Source organism: Geospiza fortis, unplaced genomic scaffold (assembly GCF_000277835.1).
Source record: "Geospiza fortis unplaced genomic scaffold, GeoFor_1.0 scaffold231, whole genome shotgun sequence".
In the NCBI taxonomy this organism is placed as follows: domain Eukaryota; kingdom Metazoa; phylum Chordata; class Aves; order Passeriformes; family Thraupidae; genus Geospiza; species Geospiza fortis.
The window spans coordinates 3,463,797-3,480,879 of NW_005054351.1; the positions used below are offsets into that span (position 1 = coordinate 3,463,797).

The 17,083-nt window shown below is 39.6% G+C and overlaps 1 protein-coding gene across 2 annotated transcripts in view; it reads left to right on the forward strand.

Annotated features, from left to right (window-relative positions):
- RBMS3 (RNA binding motif single stranded interacting protein 3) overlaps positions 1-17,083 on the forward strand; it is a 692,310-nt gene that overhangs the window by 480,916 nt on the left and 194,311 nt on the right. The window lies entirely within an intron of this gene.

Genomic DNA, 17,083 nt, shown 5'->3' on the forward strand with positions numbered 1-17,083 from the left:
CATTATTGGTTTACTGTGTTGAGTTCTCACAAAGGGGCTGGATGATAGCCTTTCAAAATGGAGAGCACTCCCTCCCCAGTGCATGTAAGAATGTGATTAAAACCCTCCTACTCCTACCATGCTGGCTTTAATCATAGTCCCTCTCCTTAATAGCCAAAATGTATTAACGTCTGAGAGTTGTTAGACACCATGAAGGGTGTCAGGGGTTTCTGTTCAGCTCATGTTGGACAGGTGTCCAGAGAAGACCTCCATCATAGTGAGTATAAACACACCTGCTCCTGAGCAAGCCTGAGGGTGAAAACCCAGGGAAATGGAGTTCCTCAGTCGCAACTGCATGGGAAGGTTTCCTTCAACAGGCATTATCAAAGCAGCCTCAATGCATGAAGAGCTATAGTGCAATTAAGCAAAAGCAAAGTATTTCAAATATTAGGCAAGGTTTTATGAGTGCATGACTGCATGGACATGTGTCTATCCATCTCATAAACAGCACAGACAGGTGAATAATGTATTTGTACTTGTGGCAGGATTAACTTTATATTAATCCATCTCTCACAGGTCATTTTCTGCTGTTCCAAGTCCCCGAGCAACCTTAAACAAGTGCCATTTTACTTCTGTCAAGTAGTCAAAGACATTTTTCTTTCCCTTACTCAGACAAAGAATTCTTTATTAAAAAATTACTCCAAACCCCTTTCTGTATTGATTTTAATTCCAGCCCCCTGAGTAGTGATCAGAACACATTTATACCCAGTAGCCCAAAGTTATCCACCCAAGGATCTGACTCATCAGCAATTTTCTTATGCATAGTTTTTAAAGAAATGTCACAGATTTGGGTTTGAAAATGGGTGAGGGTATGTGATAAATCATGGATACAAATCAGCCTAGCTCCATTGAAGCCACTGGACTTTTGAAGTTTTACACCAGTTCTCTGTAAGGCACACAAAGGCCCTAATTGTTGGGAATGTCAGTTTTCTGTGGGAACTTAGTTTTTTATAGCATTCAGAAGACATATGCAAATGTCAAGATTTCTTCAAGGCACTGTGTTGCTAATCTCATTTCTCAAGATAATAATTTAGCATGTATTCACAAATAGAGTTTATTAATGCAAATATCTAAGCATTCCCTTTTTATTATACTTTGATGGAGACAATCTCTCAATTTTTACTGTTCATCTCAATCTGTGAGAGTGGAAAGAGTTAATTTGAATGTTTTAATCAAATTCTAGTTCAAGAAGTTCATTGTAATCCCTTTTCTGTTTTCCTTAGGTAAAGTGTCAGTCACTTCTTATCCAAACCTGCTATTTGATGTTGCTGGGCACTGTAGATCAGCCAGTTCATTTTCCCCCCAAGATGGTTCTGTTTCAGCCATAAGTGAAAAAGACAAATGATTCTAATCTAGTTTTATAAAAAACAGAACCTGTGGGTGGAAAAAAAAAAAGGTTCTCTAGATAAGTATCTCCATATAGTTAACATGATTAGTTTTGTTATTCTAACTCTTGCTGCAAGTCCTTGGAACTATTATTCATATTGAATATGATAAGCATATATTAGTGTTGTAAATGCAAGCCATATAACAGTGATATATTTTTTAATGCTAGCTTGTGCTCTTTACATTTATAGTTTACTGTTTTAGCTGCTTATCTACCCTCTACTTTATTGCCATTGTTTATAACTCTGCCCCTTTCCCATTTCATTCCAGATAATCTCATACAAAAGTGTAAACAACTTTTTCAGTTTAAAATAAACAACAAAAAAAACCCAAAAGCCTTTAGAAGGCAGGGAAAAAAAAAAGAAATGCTGGTATAGATTTACACTTTTAATGTTTTTGATATTCTGGTGTACATTATCAGAGATGTTTCACCTTTTCTTTGGCTTCGATATTCTCTTTCTTGTGCAAACTTCAAAAGATAAATTTTTCATCACATTGCATAAATTTGCTGGTGCAACCAGGCAAACAAAAAACTTTGCCTTTATTAATTAGCAGTGGCAATACTTCAAATAAGACACTATTATGTAATTTAAAACAAGAATTAAAAATACTGGAATATCAAGCTTCATGCCTTGTTCCAATAGCAGCCTTCTTGAAATCCGCAGGAACAAGACTGCAGTGGTGCTGTGATAGCTCGTGGGTGCCTCAGTGGGGAGAGTTGGTTTGGTTTTGGGGTAGGGCTTCGATGAGGCAGCAAAGCTCCCTGTGTTAGGAACCCTTTTTTCCAAGGGCTGTTACTCTGTGCTCTTCAGGAGGATGGGAAGCCCAGCACTGTTTTCAGCTGAGTTAAGATACTGGCTCAGGTTTGGCATGTGTTTGTTCTTATCTTTTACAAGACTTTCCCAACCCGCTGATTGCTTCAAGAAGAAACATCAAACTTATTGATCCTCATGAGATTTAAATGTGTGGGTTTGAAAATGGTAGAGTTATTTGTGTATTTTGGGAACTGGTAACTGAACATTACGTTCTGGTAAAATCACAGACTTCACATCAAGCTCTGTCAAGGTCTTCATGGAAGGAAGAGAGGAGCCAAATACCATAAATATACTGATTATTGTTTTAACATCATGTGGTGCAGTACCAGTTAGGGGACTTGAGGAATACAAAAACTTTTACTTCCCACGTTAAGCAGATGTGGAAGATCCAAACATACCTGCCAGCTCCTTTCTTGGACTGAACAAATCCCCATAAGGAGCATGTGAACAAGAGACTTGTTCCTCTGTAAGCAGAACTTTGAAATGTTCCTTCTTTATCCCCCATTAAAGCATAATTTGATTTTGCCCTCCCATTAAGTAATCTGCCAGATGAGTATTCAAAGCCCTGTGATTCGCATTTATCAATTCAAATAAAATGTTTCTGACCAGGTTCATCAACTAGGTATGTTTTAATCAAATTTAATGACATTTTCAATGAAATAGTAAGTGCATTGAGCATTTTTCTGTTTGGATGCGTGGGGGTAGAAGAGGCATTTGCTTCCTTTGAACTCGAAGAGACTTGGTGTCAGTGTCTGTTTATTATTGTGAAACATGACAGTTATCTGAAGAAAACCAGCAGGGTTTAATCTGACAGCCCAGTAAGGGAAGAGTGCCACCAATCTAATTATCCAGTAATCTAGTCAGAATGGGAGTAATTCTGGGCCTTTCTCAAGTCAGTTAATCACATTTCCCATGCATTAGCAGCTGCACATGCAGAGCTTTTAGGGATGAGCTCTTAGCCCAGTGTAGCCCATGGAAGACACAAGAGAGGCATCATGTCATTGTCTTTGTTGTCAGGTTGTTTTTTCTAAATTATGACAAAGCATTTCTGTTCAGACTTGCTTTCACTCTTTGAGATAACCTCTTTTGATACTTTCTCAGTTCACCATCCATCATTAAATATAAAAAAAACTTATTAATTTTGGATGTCCCAAGATGTAGGAAAAGGGGTGTCACCCTAGGGGTAACATTGATAATATTGTCAAAAATTATGATTCCTCCTTTCTTTTTTCATTTTTTCTAATGCCCTATGGTAAACTGAGGAACATAACAACAAACCAAAACCAAAAAACCCCTTAGTGCTTAGCCAACAGTTATCAAGTTTTCTTCAGGCCAGGTGTCAAACAACATGACATATCTATGGTATAGAAGGTGGGTTGGGGGGGATTTTCATGGAGAAATATTAATTCAGTTTGTGGCAAATGTTCAGATGTTTTGGTTTTCTGCTTTTGTTGTTCTTTTTTTATTTAAGAGTGCTTAAGGCTTGATTCTCCTATTTGCTAGTTGTGTGACAGGCACATTTATCCTGCCTGTCATTTCTTCCCCCCCATTTTATTGTCAAGCCAGGGGAGAAATTATTTCATAACTCTGCCCTCAGAGGTATAACTTGCCAGCCTGAAATATCTACTTTGGATTGTAAGTAGTTGGGGCGAAAAATGCTGATCCCTGAATGTTTCATCATTTTTTGCAAGGGCAGCAGACCTCGTGGTGTCATATATTTATTTCTGCTGTCCAACCTACTGTTCATGTAAGTGGGCAAGATATGTCTTGCTCTTACTTCAGGAGAAAAAGAAAGATATGCTCTAAATGTGGGCCTTTCCTACACTTGCATTTAAAAGAGATTTCTTGTGCACTGCCAGAAGATATTTAAATGCTTACTTCTCAACTTTTCCTGTGAAAGCAGAGGGCTTGAACTTGCTGAAGGTTTAGATATCATCAGGTACCTTTTAGCTTGGTTAACTCCCTGCAATGGGGCTGCAATTTTGTCTCTGGACAGCATCCTTGTACATGAAAAAGTTACCCCTACATAAAGCAGAAATAAATTTCAAATAGATTAATTTAAAAAGAGGGGGGAAAAAAGCCCATTCAGTTCCCCTCTCTAAGCCTTGCTTAATTGAAGGAGTGCTAAAGCAGCTGGCCTGCCTGAAAGACTGCTTGCTCTTACATCAGGCCACAACATCAAGTCTGCCTGGAAAGATGGGTATGGAGTTTTCTCCTATCTCTAGAAAACAACTGATTAATAAAATATTTGAAATTTGGTGGTCTTCCTATTCAGTGTGCTTTAAATTGCATCTTTGCTTCATCCTGACACTCCTTGTCTCTCCTTCCAGCAGTCACATAGGAATAACACTTTGGATCCAGATGTTGCAGTTCAATTTGATTTTTGCTATATCTAAATTACTTTCATCTTTCTCACCTTGCTCAGATTAAGGGAGTTGAACTGAGTGAAGACAGCTTGTGCAGCAGTAGAGATTGGTTGTGCATTTTTTTCAGCTTTAACTTTACTTGTGTAACTCTGGGTGTTGTCGCTGACAGCAGGAGCTGATTTAAATGGAAGAGCTGGTTGTTTTCCATTCCAGTTTGACAGGGAGGTGGTGGAGGTCAGAAACAGAAGAGCTGCCATTAGTGCTGTAGATTTCTCAGAAGGGCAAATGGCTCCAATTAAAAATAACAATAATTCCTTAAGAAGATATACCAATGTCTCCTGTGAGACCCTAGTGACTAAATAGAACTCACCAAGGAGGCATTATGCACCAAAAGGGAGAATGGGAAGAAGTGACCCTGTGAGAAGAATTGAGCTAAACTTCATGCCAAGTTCAGCATTTCACTTGCAAATGAGTACCAGATCTGAGCTGATCTTCAAAAATGCATTTGTAAAGTTTGACAGAAAAAGTCTGCAAGAACCAGCTTTGCAAAAGCACAGCTCCTTTTTCAATTTTGACTTAGTGGAAAAAGCAGTTCCAAAACACTTCTAAGAACTGAAGGTGCTGCATTCCATACCAGGGTCCAGTAGAGTCATGTAAGCAATTGTTAGTATGCCCAATGTAGTTTCATTTTTTATATCAAGTAGCAAGAGCAGCAGTGCAGTTCATATGTAAGTATTGTTCTTCTAAACACTGTTTTGTGTTCAGGAGCTTCAGATCCCCCTTTTCTAGTTTGTGTTTTGTTTTTTTTTTTTTCTTGGCCAGTAGTAATCTGTATCTTTTGGAAATATTAGTGAGATTCTCCTGAAGTTCTTCAGGAATCCTCTTTGATTATTATTCCTTAACAAAGTACAAATAATTAAATTTCTACTCTTGGATGTGCTACCTATGTGCACAATTTACTTATGTGATTGACTTTTTGACACTATGAAACCAGTGTCTTGAAACAAGCAGGACTTGTTATTGTGTTTAGAGATTTTTGCTTTGAATATTCCTTATGTGGCTAAATAAGATACACATGCTTTGCTTGGCTTTTTTCTTAAAATAATTTTTTTAAGTGAAATTACCTCAATCTGCAGATAGGGGCCTGTGGAACCAACTTCATTAAGCAGAAAAAAAAACATCATCAAACTTCTGCTCCAAAAGACATAGGATAGCTGAAAGGCTTCCTTGTCTTTTGAGGTCCATTTTAATTAATTATTTCAATTGTGATTAATGATTGAGATGTTGAGACTCAGGCCACCAGTTTTACAACTCCTGCTGAGCGAGGCAGCAGCAATGCATAGGTGTGTACAAATCTGAAGGCCCTCTCACTGCTTTACATCATGGGTCTTGCATTTCTCCAGTGATGTTGAGCTGCCAACAGACACTTTGATTTCAGTATTCAAATTAATATCTGCTGAATGAGCAGTGCTTTGCAGAAGTTGAGCTTTGTGTCTTGTTCATTCTTAGCAAGAGAGCCTGCTGCTGTCTAAGGAATTTCCCAGTGACAAGAAGGGCTTTGTGTAAGGAGTGAGGGGGAAAAAAGACCTTAACTGACGTAAGGGAATTATCAGTCTGCCTTTCTGTACAAGGAAATAACTGTGGACTTTGAACTCTGGATAATGATGACGGAGTTATCATTTCAAATCTTGATGTAATATACAGGGCCTTCAATTTTTATCCAATTTTCCCCTTGTTTGTTTCGCTTCACTTTTTTTGTATTAATAACCTGTGGTCAGGTTCCTGACTGATTTTATCCATGTTGCTGCTATAGTCTTTCAATCTCTTTATGCCATCAAATGAAATACTGTGGACTGGAAGTGCAGCATTTGTATTTAACCAGACCATGAATTTCAACCCCATTTGAGTTTAGGTTTTGTCAGTCTTGCTTAATCCTACTGCCAGACCAGAAATACCATTTCTGATACGTGAAAAATGGTATCATGCTACCGATACCATTGCTGTGTGTGAAAAATTTACTTTCCCTTCATCTTCAACACCAGCATTGGACCACTGTTTGGCAGCCTGTGTGTCCCTAAATTGGAACAGCGTGAGCAGGCAATGTTGAGAGACAAAAGTCTTTGTGGTCTGTGTAGTATTTATAAGACCATAGGAGGAGAAGGAGGTCTGAAGAGCTTAAATCACTTGGTTGAGGCCATTATGTCAGAGCTTGGCATTATAACCCATCGTTTTGCTCCCAGCGTAATACTCAGGTGCCACATCAGTCACAGGCTCACACTTTGCTACATCAATCCTTAAGCTTTTAGTGTCCTAAGAGATGCTGCATATAAAAGTGTTTGTACCAGGCAGCTTTTCCACACAACATTGAAGAGACCCCAGTAAAGCTCTCAGGTTAGCCCTGAGGAGGAGGTCTTATGCCCATATCCAGAGACTGAGCTGGAAATGTTCTGGGGGGTTATTTTTCATGGGATTTCTTTTTGTTTTATGTGTAGGGGTTTATTTTTACTAGTGCTCTACCTAACAAGACGTTAAATCATTGATTCGAAATGTTTAAAGAAAAAATACTGAAGTAAAAGAAAATAGTACAGTAGACAAACCTAAAAGGTCAGCACATACCACAGAAAATGCTGTGAGTGTTGGAAATACGTGGCAAAGTCAAACTTATGCAATGAATAGAAAGAATGACCTTTTAAGGGTACCTTTCCTCTGTGCTCCATGTTCTTCATTTTGATGTCTTCTCATCTTGAGGCTCTCTCCTGCCTATGGTTTCCTCTGATATAAATATTATTTTTCATTCTTCTAAAAGTACGTTACATTCATTTCCATCCTGTTTAATAATGTGGATGTTTTAATCAGTGCTCCATTTATTTTGGGGTTTTCTCCCTTCTTCTTTTCCAATTTTAATAAATAGCTTTTCTCCCTGGTGTTTCTAAGTTTTCAAATCTGTAATCAACTTATATCCTTTTCTTCATTTCACTCTACTTCTACCATCTATAAGAATGCTTTTTTTCTTTTGTTCTTGTCCTATCTTAACTCATTCTGAATCTAGAATGAAGGTTGTGCTTGAATTAAAATGCAAATAATGAAAATTTATGAAGTTGAGAGATTGAGAAAATGAATTGGCCTCTAAACCTTCCAAGAGTGAATGAATAAAGACCTAAGAATTTAGAAATTCGATACTCATAGGCTGGTGGAAAATGACTTTGCTAAATGTACCCATCTGTGCAGTCCTCCTTTATAAACCTACATATTTTAGTTTGTCAGGTTTCCATTGGTTGTCTACTATTATTTTAAACAGGACAAATATGTGGAGTGCAGAGCTGTCACATTGTGTTTGTGAGGGAAAATATTTTATCCTGGTCAAAAACTCTGTAAAAGAAGTTGGAAGTTTAAAGAAATTGGATCTCTCAGTGATATGATATCCATGACTTCAAAACTTTATAAATGAACAGACCACAGTAAGAATGCAATGATGTAAAAATACATGGTATTCTGTGAATAATAAATAGAATAACTTATTTATAAAGGAGAACTAAGTATTTCTTTTCCTTAAATGTATTATATTAATTATTATCCTAATGTGAATAACTCAAATATGTTAAAAATTTAATATGAACACAATTATTAATCCCAGTGATTATCACCCCAGGTTAGCTAAATTATGTAAACACCATTTTCAATGCAAATCAAGGTGGAGGAACAATACCCCGCAGTCCTGCAGTATTTTAGGGGAAATGCTGTCAGCCAAGCTTTGCTGGAATCTCCCAGTGATCACTTAACCAAAGCTCATGTAACATGCATTTGGTAGAGGTGCTTCGGGGGGGGGAAGAGTTCTGCCCTGGCTCTCCCTCACTTTCCTCTCAATGAGCTTCTTCAGAAAATTGCAAGAAACTGATGTGATAAGCTGAAGCCTGATTTTCCCATGGGACAGTACTAATAATGTAGCTTGGGAAGAAGAAAGATGGAAACTGTGTTGACCCTTGAGACTGTCCTGAATACATCAGTGGTCAAAATAAATGGAGCATTTCCTATTAAGGATTAAGTGTTGTAAATGTGATGAAAGACTAGACGTGGGTCATAAAGGCACACAATGACTCTGATCTGACTTAATCATCCTTATTTTACTAGACAGTCAGTCGCCCGTGCTGCTCTTTGAGCTCCTGGGGCGTATGAAACTCCTGGCATTACTCCGTGAATCCAGGCAAGAGGGGAGGGTGTGGGCTGTTATTGTGGCTTTTCAGCCATTTATTCATCTGGCAATCCCCAGTAGATTGCTGAAATATCAGAGATCTTTGGGCATCTCTGAATTATGAGGGAAAAATAAAAGGAAGGAAGAAAGAAATGTCATGGGTTTGGAAGTCCATAAGAGACTTATTTGGCATCTTGCACATGGCAGCCTCAGGGATCAGCTTTGATCCCTTATTGCTCATCACAAGAGAGCTGGTGCACTGCAGCCCTACATATATTTATGGCAAGTGGTTCTCTTCATCTCTGTTCAGAGGCCTGCCAAATGGGGAGAGATCCAGTTTGCATAGTAATGCTCCCTCAAACCATCTCCTTAACCTTGGTTTCTCCTCCAGCTCATCCATGTTGCTTATCCAGCGCTTGAAATCAATCTTGTGCCCTATAAAGGACAGTGAGTAAATGTACTTAGCTGTGTGTTGGGTTGGTAGCTGGGAGACCTCTTGAGGACTTTGCTGTACCTCTTTTAGCCTTCCTGCCACTGTTTTCACATCCTGGCTCATTACTGGGCATCTCTGTGCTAGCTGCGGGGTAAGGGGGTAAAAGCTGTCCTTCCACAGCCTTCTTTAGTTATAGCACTTGACAAAAATATATAAATATTCATTACCAAGCTGGTTTTAATCCAATATATGCCTGGAATATTGAACTGAATATACTGGACCTCTCCAGTTCCTTGTTTAAAACAGAAAAGAGGAATCTTGATTTCTGTTTGAAAATGTTTATTACTGCATCAAAGAAAGTGTTATCAATCTGTCAAACTCACTCAGTAACAACTTACTTGGACCAAGTACAAATGTTTCTTTTGCCACAGATTTATATCCAATGTCAGACGAGGAAAAGAGAGAGACTTTTAAATTTTTTTTCTGCTGTCATTAGCACAGCCTCCTACAGGACAAATTGATTTAATATGTGGAGCAGTGGGGTTGTTCTCATTTTGGAGCTATTTATCTGCCTTCAGAGAGCACAGGGCTACCTGGAAACAGGCACAATGGATCAGTACCCATACACAGGTCCTGTCCCCCCCTGCACTGCCAGGCAAGCCATGCCTTCCACAGGCAAATTTTCTCATTGCTTGTATGGATGCTGGCTTTTCCTAGGGAAGCACCTCTTGGAACACATTAGTGCAATGTGTTAGACTATACCATAAACAGAGTTTTAGCACACAATCACATCCAACTGATGGTTCCTTAGGATTGAAGAGAGAGATCTGTATTTTCAGGCAGAGCACATAAAAATATTCTTATCCAAGCCTTGTCAACTCTCCAATCTAATTAAAAAACACACCTCTCTAGGTATAGGAATTTAAATGCCTTTAGTTCTTTCTCTTTTTTTCAGTGCCATCAGCATTCAAATTGTAATTTACAGCCCAGTTCTTCCAGCAGATGTCTTTTTCTTGCAGATCTCATTTAAGAAGATGTTCTGCTGGAGGAGATCTAATGGGACCCAGTTCTAATACAAGGATTTAATTGCTCTTGCTTTCAAAGTGATGAGTTGGCTGATTAACTTATGGAGGCTGGATGGGAGAAAATGGGGCACTATTGGCCAGAATTTAAAATTTATTTTAGATATCTAAAGATGCACTTATGCTTGAAGGCAGATTTTTAAAAGCAGATCGATACTTAACTCCTAAACATGGACATTCCATAAAAAACTTAGCCAGAGTGCTTTTTTGGAAAGTCTTAGGCTAATGGTATGCTTTGAATATCTTTCTCAGACAATTCAACCTCTCATGGGAAGAAAAGGTGTCCAAAACGACAAGTTTTAGTTGTCTTTCTTGGCTCTGTTCGTGAGAGCTGTGGGTGTTTTGTTAGGTTCTTAACACCCTTAAGAGCAGTATCTAATCTTGTGTAAGATTTATAATGTACATATGTACGTTTTCAGCATCTGTCCAGGCTGTCTTTACTGTTGTGGCTTTACAGAGGAATTACTAGTCTGTAATCCAGCCCCAAACTATTGAAAACCAGTTTTTATCTAAGTCTGCTCTTATCTGCACCTGTGTTTAAAATAATTTTCCCAAGAGGAGTCTAAAAGCAAAATTGAAATCCACAGGTGGTATTTTCATACTAAGAGTTTAATATTCATTTCTACGTGTTTCAGACACTTTGTCTCAAGGTAGTTGTTTACTTATGAGGTAAGCAGGTTAAATCTAAAAATAGTTTTAGTTCATTTAAAAAAGTTAAAATAGGAGTTTAATTTTTTCAAAGCTAGGTTTGCAAGAAGGCTCAGAAACATGGTGGCAGAGCAGTGGGTTTGGGTCTTGTTCTTTTTGGAGCCTTTGGGTATTGTTTTTTTTAAATCAGTAGCACCTCAGTGGTACTGAGTTTTAGAAGAGGAATATCAGACTAACAGTTTTCAAAGCTTTCTTAATGTCTGTGGGGGCATTTCACAATATAACTTCTGGCACAGATGAGATTTGGGCTGTAAGATGCTTGGGCAAAACCCCCTCTGGTGAATTTAAGAAAACTGCCTAGTGATTCAGAGAAAGAAGGGTAGCCTATGATTTACAATTTTATTTTAATAGTAATTTTATTTTATTTTATGCTTCAGTCATGCAGAAAGAATATTGTAAGGCTCTGAAGGCAGCACTTGGAAAAGGTCTGGGATGCTCAGCCTCAGAGTAGCGCTGTGGAGTGCGAAACTAAAGGCTTATTGTTTGCATTTCCTCCCTTTCAGCCCCAGTGGGCTTCCACACTTGGCACAATCTAAGCATTGCATTATTTTTCCTGACATGGAGGCACATTGCTCAGCTTCTTTGCCTTTGGTCAGATATCAGCAACACAAAATGATGTCTTTGTGTAGCAGTTTTGTGAGGAGTAGCAGCTCTGGTCAGTATTTCATAGATTCATTTTATTGGTCAAGATCTAAAACCTTCCCTTTTCTCTCCCCATATGAGGGAGGGACACTTGTTCCACAAAAGACTGGTTCTCACAAGACAGTGGGACATTTATTTAAAAGCCAGATTTGAATCTCTGAGAACTTTTCTTCCTTCCTTGTTTTGTCTGGGACTGGAAACAAAAGGAGCAAAATTCCACCCCCCCACCCCCCCCCACACACACAAAAAAAAAAAAAGTACAGAGACTTGGTGGCCATACCTCTCTCAAAAGCCTTCTACTTCTAACTGCATCTTGGATTTTCCTTACATCCTTGGAAACCTTACTGTCTTTCCATGGATATGAATCAATGTCATTCAGAAAGAACTGGCTCAGTGCTGATGCTACAGAGTCCTTGCACTGGCACATTGACTTCTTCAGCACTTCAGCTTTGTGGTGAGATTGTTTCACATGTTGTGTATGATCTTCCCAACTGCAACACTTCAGAATTACACCTGGGCTGGTTGCTGACCCACCCAATCTAAAGCAGAGTGTCAGAAAACTTTTGCAAAGTAGTCTCTTCTCAGCATTTCTCTCATCCACTTCCAAAAAGTGTGCAATTGTTGCTGGACTTTAAATTCTCTTTTCAGGCTTGTGTATCTAAATAAATTCCCACCTGGGCAGAATGGTTTTAAAATATTTGTCTAAATCAGATGTGGCTGCAGTAGATAGCAATTGGAATAGTTATATATAGCTAAAAGAATGCTGTGTTAACATTTGAGGGTCTTTCTTAAGATTTGGAGAGAATAGCAGTTGGTCTTCAGCAGGCCTTTCTCAGGAGTTTTGTTTTCAAATCCCAAGTTAAAATAAATGTGTTTTCTGAGCTGATCATGGCAGATTTGTAGGAATTCTGCAAGTTTTGACCCAAATTCCTATATGAGTTTTCAGAGGTAAACCTCAGGCTCTTTGATTGGAACTTAGAGGATGAGTTTCTCCCACACTGAAGCCAAGGGAAGTTTCACCACTAGTGTCAATATGCTTGGCCTACTGGTCTTCATGGATTCCTGTAGTGGGATCTATTCTGCTAGCACAGTCTTTATAGAGCAGAGGAGAAGATTGAAGAGTTGAAAGGTGTTACCAGTCACCAGCAATGAAACAACACTAGGAAGAAAACTGGGCTTTTTTTCTTGCCTTTAGGACTTATTTGCAGCACACCTAGAAATCCATCTGCATGCGTGGCTGAGAGAATTGCTGCCAGTCTGTGCTCTGGCTGCCAGCCTCTGTAATACCCTGGGGCTCCAAAGCAGATCCCCATGCTAGCCTGCTTTCTGTGTAAGCTCTCATGTAATCAGAGTCCTGCTGAGGTCATTACATGATTGACCATTGATTTATTTTGCCAATATTTTGACCCTTTAGAGACATAGTGGGATTAATCATCAGCTGATCTGACTTCATGTGTATTCATTTTGAGGGGAGATGAGGGCTCCTGAGGGAGATGCTGGTCAACTTGAGAATTGGTGAAGGAGGGCGTGTAAGGAAACTAAAAGTGGGCAGGCTGCTTAGGTGAAAGAAAAGGGTCAATAACATGGTAAAGCTCTGAGAGTATACTTATTAAAAGCTTCCTTTAATGCTTCAGACCTCAGATCACTTTGTGTCTGGTTTGACATGGGTCTCTGCCTGGGTGACCCTCATCTATCTCTGCACAGGTGCACCACATGGTTTTCATGGCACAGCAGCACCACTCAGTGCTTTCAGCAGGTTGGAAAACAGTACTCAAATGTAAGGTGTGCAGGGATCCAAACTATGAAAACTGAAATTTAGCCATGAGATCAATTTAGATAGATGTCTGCTTCTCAGAAAATTATCTTTGGAATATCAATGGCACAGTATAAACTTGGCTCCACTAGTCTCAATGTTGCACTTGAATCTTCCTGATAGATGGAAAGGTAAGACAAAATCACAGCCTGGAGCATTCAAAGCTCTGTTGTTGGAGTTTTTACCTAGGTAGACAAGGAGCTCAACCTCCCAAGCAATAATAGGGTAGTGATTGCAGAAAACAAAACCCAGAAAGAGTAAGGCACTGTGACATGTGAGCAGAAAAGAGGAGCAGAGCTGGGAGCGTGCTGGGGCTGTGCTTAATGCGAGTTGCCTTCCTGGTGGGAATGGCGTGCAGGGACAATGGGAGCCATGGGTTAGTAGAACAAAGATGGAAATGAGGAGGAAATTCCTTTTTAGCACATTTTGCATACTCAGCCACCTTGCAAGGTAGGACTGCTGGAGACAGTAGCTGGATATTAATAGGTGGCATTAAATAATTGCGAAATGTAAATGCAATTGAATGCTTCTCTCTGCAGCTATCTAAGTGTTCATTATGCCATAAAAACTAGTTGGTTTTCCACCCCTGTGTGTACAGAAAGAGCTCACAGTAGCAAAATTCAATTTGCATGAAAGATGAGCAAAGATGAAATATTCTTTAAGTCATTTTTATTCTGTGTAATTTTATTGTGAACAGATAAACGGTGTATATCTCATTGGTTTTGTTCAAGTTTACACTAGATGTTACATTATTTCAGAAGATGAAAGAGTCAAGGGTAATAATGCAAGTCCCTGTTTATAAATCTGTTTTGTTGAAGTCTCCGACATAAGTACATGAAAGTGAAAAATCAGAAAATGTAGAAAACAGCACAGACATTCTCATAATAATTGTGATTCACATAAAAATTAATCACTGAAGCTTGGTCACTGGCTGTATCCAAAGTTAGGCATAGCCTGTAGCTTGTCTGTAAAATCAAATACTCTTTCAGAGTGTTAATGGAAATCTGTTACTCGTGGCTGAGAGTGCACAAGTGATGCTTGTAAATAAGCTTCAGGTTTTCTTCTTTGAGTTGTTTGGGATTTTGAGAAAGCAAAGCACTCATTCCTGTTTGATAATATTCTGCTTCAGTGAGAGGCATCCTTGGGGCCTCAGCAGCAAATTTATTCTGAAAAGCAAAGTTAGTGCATAAATTATCCTGTATCTAAAAAACGTTTTGATTTTTCGCCTCCTGCATAGGATGTGATTTCTGGCTTTACCCAATTCTTCCTTCACGGCAGGCTTTTTTTCCCCCAGCAGCTTATGTCATTAGCTTATTAAAAAAAAAACCTGAGAGGTTAGGGGTATTAGCAAAGAATAATGGATACCTTTTGAAGTAACTTTTTATTTCTCTAATGTAGTTTGGTGTGTCCCTGCTTAATGTTGACAGCTTCTGAGTTTCCAGTGGAATAATTAATTTGGGTCACTGTGTTGCAGCATTTTGCTTCTCCTGTATCCTAATGCCTGGAAATTTCTGGAGTCTTTGACACATATTGTTTCATGTATTCTTGTACTTTAAATCAGGTGACAAGATTTTAATAGATCCTGAGCTTAATTATCCACCCTTGTCTAAAGTAAGTTTAATGTATGTCCTGTCTGAAACAGGAGTAGTGGTTTCAGGTGCTTTTGTCTAGAGGCTGATACATGGAGAAAGATTCAGTGTAAATGGCTGTGTTTGCTTATTTTCCAACATAGTAGCTCTGACTACTTTCCACTTGGTACAAATTGTATTAAGGCTCCATTCATTCTTGCTTCTTTTTTAATTTATTAAACTGGCTAAAACTCTTGTAGAAATTCAGTGGGTTCCTCTGGCAGGTAATAGGGAAAACCTAGAGACAGCTGGACAAAATGGAAGGAAATACTCAGAATTAATAATGTCTGATCAGCAATTTAATGAGACTGGGTGCATTTCAGAGTAGAATAGACAGAGAACAGGTTGAATATCTCTGCTGTTTGGTACATTGGTTCTGTGCATCTCCATTTGGCAGCATAAATTGTTTTATTCTACATGCTGGTGTGGAGCTGAAGACCATTAGGAGGAAGCTGTTAGTGCAGCAGTGGAGTAGGTGGGCTTGGCATGTGGGGGACAATACCTGCTGAGAGCAAGGGTGAGCCATGCCTCCCCACAGGGCTCAGCAGCCCTCCTTCCTGCATCTGCAGGATCTCCCTGCAGAACAGGACTTAAAATGTTACAGGGCTCTCTTCTGGGGCAAGGAAGAGGCAGGAAATGGCCATGCAGAGAAATGGAGGCTGCGTGAGAGGGGTCAGAGGTGGCAGGCATCATCCCACCCCCTCTGCAAGCAAAGCTGGAGCACATGGCTCAGGTTTGCAGCCTTTGAGTGCTTTGGAGTTAGCAGCAGTAGGTTTTGGGAGCTGCCCTCTGTGGAGCACTGGGTTCTCAGAGCTGTATAAACTTTCTCACAGATGGGGTCTGTAGGAGGGTAAGGGGGCTCAGTATTGGAGCTTCACTCCCTGCTTGGGTCTGGTTTTGCACTTGAGAACTTGCTGCAGTAGAAATATTAATATAGCCAAGGTGGAGAGTCCAAAAATACAGAGTTTACATTTGAAACGTATATTTTGTTGGGTAAGATGATTATCAGGAAAACTTCCATAAATATATTTAAATTATTTAATATCAACATCTGAAAGAGAGTTTCTCAAGATTTCTCAGAAATTACTGGGTGGCTCCCAAGGCATTGGCATCTGACTGTATTGCTATCATTTTGGCCTAGTTTTAGAGCGGTAAAAGGCACATAGCAATCAAGTGGCCCATACATTTCCATCACATTGGTAGTATTCTTGTTGATAAGTGGAATCCAAAAATATAAGATTGAGGCAAGTCTGTTCCTTTCCAGGGAGGCATTTTTCAAGGTCAAGTTTGAAGGGCAGTTTAGAACTGATGGGTGATTTTGATCCATCTCCACCTCTATTATAGATGTTCTGCATTGACATTAGGTTTGTTCTGCAAGCCTTTACCTGAGCTGCTGGCCTTGTATGTCATCCACCTCCATGGGTGTTATGGACAGGCCAGGTCTTCTGGTGGAATTTTGCTACCCCACAAAACTGAGGTTTTGTGCTTCCTTGTGAAAAAGCCTAAACTTGATCGGCAATTTAAATTTTAAACTCTTGATGGTGGTGCCCTAAGGGATGTAAAGCAGGTCTGATCTGTAAGCCAGGGCATGTGGACCGGTGTATCGTCAAAGAGAGATAGAATTGACATGACAGGCAGGAGATTCTCCCTAAATTCTCTGCCCAATGGCCTCACAACATGGTTCTGGGTCCAAAATATAAGCTGTTGACTTCACATGCCTTTGAGCTTTGTGCAGCCAATTACGTCTGCAAGATCCTGGGAGAAGCTCCCCATCCTTCTCCTGGTCTCTGAGGTGGGTGAGGAGGAGGAGGAGGAGGAGAGCTGTTTTACTCCCTCCTTGCTTTCTGGCAGAGGGACACAGAAGAGCTGCAGGAGTGTGCTGTGCCTTTTAACACAAATGGGGAACCTTTGCTGGGCCATGATGTCCCCTGTGCCCCATGCAGAGGGAGCAGTGCCTGCTGCAGAGGCCGCCCTGTGTTCCC